Source organism: Micropterus salmoides, unplaced genomic scaffold (genome assembly GCF_014851395.1).
Source record: "Micropterus salmoides isolate LMB-PRFRI ecotype aquatic unplaced genomic scaffold, ASM1485139v1 Ms_hic_scaffold_2380, whole genome shotgun sequence".
Lineage (NCBI taxonomy): Eukaryota > Metazoa > Chordata > Actinopteri > Centrarchiformes > Centrarchidae > Micropterus > Micropterus salmoides.
Genome location: NW_024041574.1, coordinates 3,642 through 11,180, shown reverse-complemented (window position 1 = coordinate 11,180; position 7,539 = coordinate 3,642). Strand labels below are relative to the sequence as shown.

The 7,539-nt window shown below is 39.7% G+C and overlaps 1 long non-coding RNA gene across 1 annotated transcript; it reads right to left on the bottom strand.

Annotated features, from left to right (window-relative positions):
* Positions 1 to 2,807: 2,807 nt before the first annotated feature.
* On the bottom strand, positions 2,808 to 3,781 carry LOC119918718. Its single transcript, XR_005447487.1, has 3 exons — positions 3,692 to 3,781; positions 3,524 to 3,581; positions 2,808 to 3,373 (listed from the first exon to the last, which is right to left on the bottom strand). It is a non-coding gene; the product is annotated as an uncharacterized LOC119918718 (long non-coding RNA).
* Positions 3,782 to 7,539: the final 3,758 nt, after the last annotated feature.

Genomic DNA, 7,539 nt, shown 5'->3' with positions numbered 1-7,539 from the left:
TTTTCACCCATGGTATTTATTTCTGCCTGTCCTTTTTACATTTCTGTATGCATTTCTGCCTCATTATGCAAATGAGGAGGGGCTGTGTCTCAAGGGGTCATCTTCTCTGCTATTGGTGGACCAGTCAGACAGGAGAGCTCCTGCTCTACCTGCAGACATCAACGATCTTGCCCCTCACACAGTCAGATGACTTCCTTCAGTGCGCTGAGGTGTTTAACAACTCTGAAGACAATACTACCAGCAATGTCTTCCTTCTCTTTTCACGTAGAAGCACCGACAGACAGTGCTTTCAGTTTGCTGCATGCATGGACACAGAACTGCGGTATAGGGAGAAGCACACGGTCAGCTGGCTGCAGCTAAATCTGGAGTGCACTCGTATTCAATTCTGTATGGTAAATTCAGTTTTAACGGAGCAGAGCGAGCTGACAGGCAGAGTTAGAGACTTTTTCTGTCTGTTTCTCTCTTTACAAAGACGCATGTTGCAGTCAGAGTCTTCTCTGAAGAGGGCAATGAAGTCTCAGTAGTACCCGATGCGAGCACCACATACAACACAATTTATCAAATTACACAACGGATATACAGTATGAAAATAAGATTGATTGGATTATACTCACAGGAAGTATAAAACCTGTTACATGCGTAACACAGTAATGTCAGGGAAATTACTTTACTTAGATTTCAGGACTGCAGTTGTACATTTGAAATACCTTCCTACCTTTCTGATAGGAAGCCTTCTTGAGGTGGTATAAAACATTTCTTCATATATTCTGATTTGAGTTGTGGACAACTATGACCACATGAATTAAAAAAATTAAACATTTCACTGCCCAAGTCAGCTATAACACAAGTCTTGATCATCAGACTACATGCTGTACAGTATTTGTGGACAGATTTTGTCCCAGGATTTATTATGCATTTCTTCTTCTTCGTTGCATGGTTTAGAATAATAAGGTGAGAAATGGGTCTATTCTGAGTTCATCCTGCACTGCAGCAGCTAATAAAGTCCATTTAATCCCAAAAACGCTTTTCTTTTAGGCAGGCTGGAGCAGAAAACAACTCACCTTTCTCAAGTTGTACAGTAATGTCACATGTGTATGAAGGTGGATCAAACAAGCTAATCTTAAATGTCAAAGTAGAGAGGAGCCTAGTAGGCCTATTTATTTTCATTCATTACACAATATGAATAAGCTATGCAGACAGTTGTAAAGAAAGAACATCTTTTTCTTCTGTTCTCTACTTGTTATAGTTACACAGTATTAGGGGTGTGGGCTGTATTAAAAGTATCCACTGTTCTCCCATGCTCTAACACACAGTAACGATGAAATGTGTGCTGTTCTCACATTCTTCCTCTGTATGTACACATAAACAACAAGGCAGGGAAATATAAAAGGAATTTATTTTATTGTTTGGGTACATTATTGTTCAGTGTACATGCTCACATCTGAAACAAACTTTACGTGCTTGATAACTCTCCCACCCCGCAGACATCTACACGTCAATACCGATTTATATTCATAGCTGCAAGTGCTATGTAGCTCCACATAGGGGACACAGGAAGTGACATATAGCACATTCATGCGGCGTCAGAACCGCGTAGGAAATTCACAGCCGCACCGGCAGAGCTCCAGAACGTGCAACTCGGCCAGCTCACACGCGGACGCGCTACAAGTGCGAGGGCCCGCCCAACGCTGCTTGCAGCTTTAATTGCATTTATTCCTGCGTTGTATTGCAACTGCTGCACAACAATTTCCCTCCAGATAAATAAAGTTCATGCTCTTCTTGAAAACTACACAGTAAATCTCCCAAAATGTTAGTTACTTCACTGTGGTCAAGATTCAAATACTTAGTTTAAAGGTTCAGTGTGTAAGTTTTAGTGATGTCTAGTGGTGAGGGTTGCAAATTGCAGTCAGCGGCTCACGGTGCATTCACATGCAAGTTGTGAAGTAGTTCTTCCAACTTTAGTGTGTTCATGTGCTCTGAAGTCTGAATGTGGAATCAACATGGATGCTACTACAAAGATGTGTTGGATTAGCATCATCAGAGCATATAAACAACACGCAGACATCTAGTTCACTCTACACGGACAGCAAACTAACCCTTATAACTATATTACAAATTACATGTTTGCAAAATATGTATAGACCACGGCTGATGGGAGGAGCCTGAATCAACTGTCAGTCTCACAGTCGAAGCCTCGAAACAGCGTTATGAAATGAGGACCATACCATTTTGGTGATATGGGGGTGCTCAATGTCTGATTTCAAATAGAACTACCAGTTTTCTCCCAATAAGTTAACATGCTGCCTATTACAATATACACTTCAACATATAATGCTGTAAATAAGCATGTGACGCATTTCATAAATGTCTTTAAAGTGCGTGAATAAATCCAAAATTGTAACCCTAACCCTTAAGGAAGGGGGCGTCAGCACACCTGTGTGGGCGTAATGTGTGTGTGTGTGTGTAGTAGCAGAGAAACACCTGCTGAAGAGACGGAGCACCAGCTTTGCCGGTGTTGTGCCGAGCTGTCTGTACCTCGCAGGACGTTTGGATCATTTATCACCATTGATGAAACTTTAATTATTCATGAATGCACCATCAGTCACCTCTCCAACACGCTCTATATGCTCTTGTTCCTGGTGTCTTCTAATAAATAATAACAATAATTTGTCTATTTGGGTAAATCCAAAATTCATTCTGAATAATAAACACAAAGACTTTGTTTAAAGCTAAAATCCAAACCTTTCTGCACACTGTCGCCCTCTGCAGCAGTGAGAGGAAACTGAAATGATGATCAAACTGCAGAGTTGTTGTGGAAGCTGGCTGTTTATTTCAATCAGCCACTGCAACACATTGAAAATGATACAACTAGCAAAGTGTGACAGAGCTGGGCTTCTGTTTGATTTCAGTGTTTAAACATAGACTGTACATGCTGTGAAATACTTAGCTTCCAGTTCTACATGTTTGTTTTGATCAGACCTTATTGGCTTTCATTACCAGCACAGGTGTGATATGAAAGGACAAACAGTGTTTCTTAAAAGCAATTTATTACATTCCATTTTGAAATAACATTTTGTATACTGAGTAAAATCCTGAACTTATGTAACGTACCTGCACAGGTAACAATGACGCTTACATTCTACTCTAATCTTGTGCTACATGCTGCTGCTGACGTCTACCTGCTGCTGCTAATGAAAACTAAAAATGAAAATGTTTGCAGTTAAAGGTAAATGTATCCTCATCCTCCACAGCCCCCTGTTCTCCACTGACTACTTCAATGCTGTACTTCTCTCTGTTTCCATCCAGGTGAGTCCCTCTGGTTACAGTTTTGGTTCAAGGCTGAGGCGTTGCTACAATCAGGATCAGACTCCAACTGATGGGGAGAGAAAACAAGATGAGAGGCAAAGGCCTCATAAATGGAATTAGAACAATATGTTTTTAAATTAAAATGAATGTATAAGTCAACAAATTATAACTCTTTGGTAGAGGAAGTTCTGTCACTGTGGCCCAACAGATTTCTCACCTCTAATGTCTCTATGGGTTCATTTGGTTCAGTGGTGGAGCTCAGAGTTTTCTTCTTCCTAAATTGAACCCAAAAATAAATAAATAAATAAAAAGTCAATAACTCCAAAACTATGAAAGTAAATATTCAAAGATCAGTGATGGAACTGATTTATTCTTATAGTTTCACCTCATCCACAGACAAACCAGAAGCAGAGGAATCAGCATCACAACCACCAGAGTCAACCTGATGATATTTATTATCATTGTTTTTTTATCTAGAAATGGAGATTGACAGTTATTAGATAAACTGTTCTGGACCTCATTAGGAAGTAGTAGGGTTTAATTCATGAATCACTTTGCCAGATGATGCTCTTCAGTTAATCAGCCAGGTAGAAACGTACCTGCCACAACAATCAGATGTAAGGTGGAGTTATGACGTCCTCTTCTGTTCTGGGCTTCACAGTAATAATTCCCACTGTGTTCAGCTCTGAAGTCAGTGATGGTGAAGTTCTGTCCTGATGCTTTTGGTGAGTCTTCATTCTCCTTGTACCAGGTATAATTAGCTGCTGGGTTAGCATCACTGCTGCAGGTCAGAGTCACTGAACTGCCCTCCACTATCTCAGCAGAGGGACTCACTGACACAGAGGGAAGCTTTGGAGCATCTGGAGAAGAGATGAACATGAATTAGTTTCCGGGCCAAACAAAGTTGTTGTTTTGAGTGCTTCCTACTGGGAGGGGCACCAAAGAGAAACATTAATAACACAGTATATGTCATAATTTATTTGGTTCCTTATCTACTAACGGTCCACTTGATAATGCCATGGTAGGGGAGAAACTGTGTAGCATCTTACTATAACATTTAGTGAAAAATACAATATTAACACGTTTTACTACATCAGGATGGACAAGAGAGGCATTTGCATGGTGAATTACTCCTCCATTAAAGCTGTTAGCTTTGTAACAAGGAAAATATCAATGGATAAAACTACAAAAGAAAGCATGACAGATCTAAACCAAAAAATATAGCAGGTCATAAAAAGCATCGACAAATGAGAACACAATATATTTTCACAAAACTTATCATGAACTATCATGAAATAGACCAGAGGTTCAGATTGTCAGGTTTTTCTAAATATAATACTTTGATTGCCATATTATGCATGTTGAAAGAGACACTGGTCCCTGCAGTCACTCCTCCTCTCCACACAGTCTCAGTCAGGCTAACAGAGTGGGTCTCTTTGTCCTGGTAGTTGTTTGTAGGTTTATTGCCAATGTTGTGTCTCGGGAAGAAACCTCCGGTGCATCCAGAGAGTATTCACAGTGTATTCACATAGCCTTATTCCAAAATGGATGAAAGTCAAAATTGTACAAACAATACCCCTTAATGACAAGGTGAAAGATGTTTTTTTTTAATCTTTGCAAAATGATTTAAAATGAAAAACAAAAAAAGCACATGTACATTAGCATTCACAGCTTGCTTAAGACTTTGTTGAAGCATCTTTGGCACCAATTACAGCCTCAAGTCTTTGAGTATGATGCTACAAACTATTTTTGGGCAGTTTCTCTCATTCTTCTTTGCAGGAATTCTCAAGCTCCAACAGGATGGATGGGGATCGTCGGCGCACAGTCCTGCCACTGCAAAACATCCCCACAGCATGATGCTGCTACCACTATGCTTCATTGTATGGATGGTATTGGCCAGGTGATGAGGTGATGAGATGGTCAAAGTGACCAGCAGGTTCTTGGTCACCTCCCTGACAATGGCCCTTCTTCCTCCAGCTCTAGGAAGAATCCTGGTGGCTCCAAGCTGCCTTCTTTTACGGATGATGGAGGCTACTGCGCTCATTGGGACCTTTAACGCTGCAGAAATGCTTCTGAATCCTTCCCCAGATCGGTGGTCTACAGACAAATCCTTGGACTTCATGGCTTGGTTTGTGCTCTGACACTGTTAACTGTGGGATTGTTGAGTCCAATCAAGTTATAGAAACATCTCAAGGATGATCAGTGGAAAGAGGATGTACCTGAGCTCAATTTTGAGTGTCATGCCAAAGGCTGTGAATACTTATGTACATGTGCTGTTTTGTTTTTTATTTATAAATAAAAAAATATTTCAAACAAATTTCTTTCACGTTTTCGTTTGAGGTACTGTTTGTAACGCTGTAACATAACAAAATGTGGAAAAATTGAAGTGCTGTGAATTCTTTGTGATTTTTTAAAATTTTTTTTTTTTTTTGTGCGATACACTTGAGTTTAATGTTATGTGAGATATCAGATCAGTCCAATCAGCTGCAGCGTCCAATAAATATAACGGCTACCCGAAAAGGCGGCGTGTCGGTCATTAAAAGACTTCCACGAAGGAAGTCTTTTCTGATAGACAATACAAAGGTTGTTTTTACTGAATCATATTCATCTTATATGAAAATCTTCAGCCAAACAAAATAGCCTACAGTAAACAACAGAATAATAGAACATGATCCACAAGGGGATAACGTAACAAGCAACAAGGCTTTAAATAAAATCTTTATACATTTTAACTGTTAAATACTTCAGACTATATAATACTTCAATGTAATGTATGATTTATATTGAAATGTTGTATTTGTGAATGTAATATTTTTCATATAGGCCAGAGGTCACTAATAGGCGGACCGCGGTCCGGATCTGGACCCAGCCGCCTTCCTCTCCGGACCGCTGACCTACAGCCCATTTATTATTGAGACTTACTACCTCGTGACGGAGCGTTTCTATTTTAACCCGCGCAGCTTTTCTAGCATTTACTGTACTGGTTTAGAGGACCAGGAAACTCACAGACCAATCGCATGTGCTCCAATCGTCTCATGTGACGCTGCCCAGCCAATCAAATCTGTGCATACCGATGCTTGTGAGTCGAGTCCGCGAGATTCACCAGAGACGTTTTGTAAACACACCCGAATTGAGGAGACGAAAGATAAAAGAGATTTCACATGACTTTTAATCAAGAATGTACAGATTTTACATGTACATTCCTCCCACGGGCAGTTCAAAAGCAGAATATCTCATAGATCTCCAATATGCTAGCTGGAGCTCACGTTTCTCACTGAACAACAGAAAGTAGGAAAGTGGTAGCTCTGTAAGAGGAAATGAAAGAGAAGAGGAGGCATTACAGCTGTTCATTGTGTGTTTATTATAAATTGGTTAAGACTACACTTCATCACTTCAAGCTACACTTTTTATTACATTTTTTCTAAAAATTAGGCACTTTGATTTAGTTTACTTAAATTTAGAATTTATTATTTGAATAGTTATTTATATCCTTCCAGTTTGATGTGAAAACTGACTGAAATATTATTTGATTTGACAGTCCGTTGTTGACTAAAAACATGTGTTGATACAACTATAGGTTATAGTACTGAATGATAACGTTCGTCGTTTTGATGTTCCGGACCTTTGCTTCGGGAAATTTTCTCTAACTAGACCTCTTTGTATTCTAATTGAATACCCTGATATAGGCTAATAAAAAGGTTCAAATATATAGGCTTTTCTTTATCAGTCTTCTCATGAAAGACTATAACATTTCTTTTTCGTAAATCTAAAGTCATGTTCTTAAAGAATATTCAACACAAACACAAAATTACTGAAAAATGCTTTGAGTTTTGTTATTGCAAAAAACACACTTTTCCTCAACATGAATGCTGAATCTCAATACAATTGTTTATTTGATACACATATAATAGCAGTGAGGGCAGCGGTAACGTCAGATCCTATTTACGCTGGGGGGAAAGGGTAGTTTGTCCGAAAGTTGGCTGCTACATTTAACGCGGGTTAGGGAACTCGATTTGTTTGTTAGCGTCCAACCAGAGTTCACTTCATCTCAGAGTGGAAGTGGGGAGGGTGTTGTTTCGGAAAGGCCCAACAGCTTTGGCGGCCTGCAAGATGGCGGAGCGGAACAACTTCCAGTTCAAGCGAGGATCAAGGAGCGAGGAAACAACAAATAAGAGACTTGAGAACCACCCTGTGTTTCTGTCTGTCCATCACCCTGCCTGCCTGTGTCTGTCT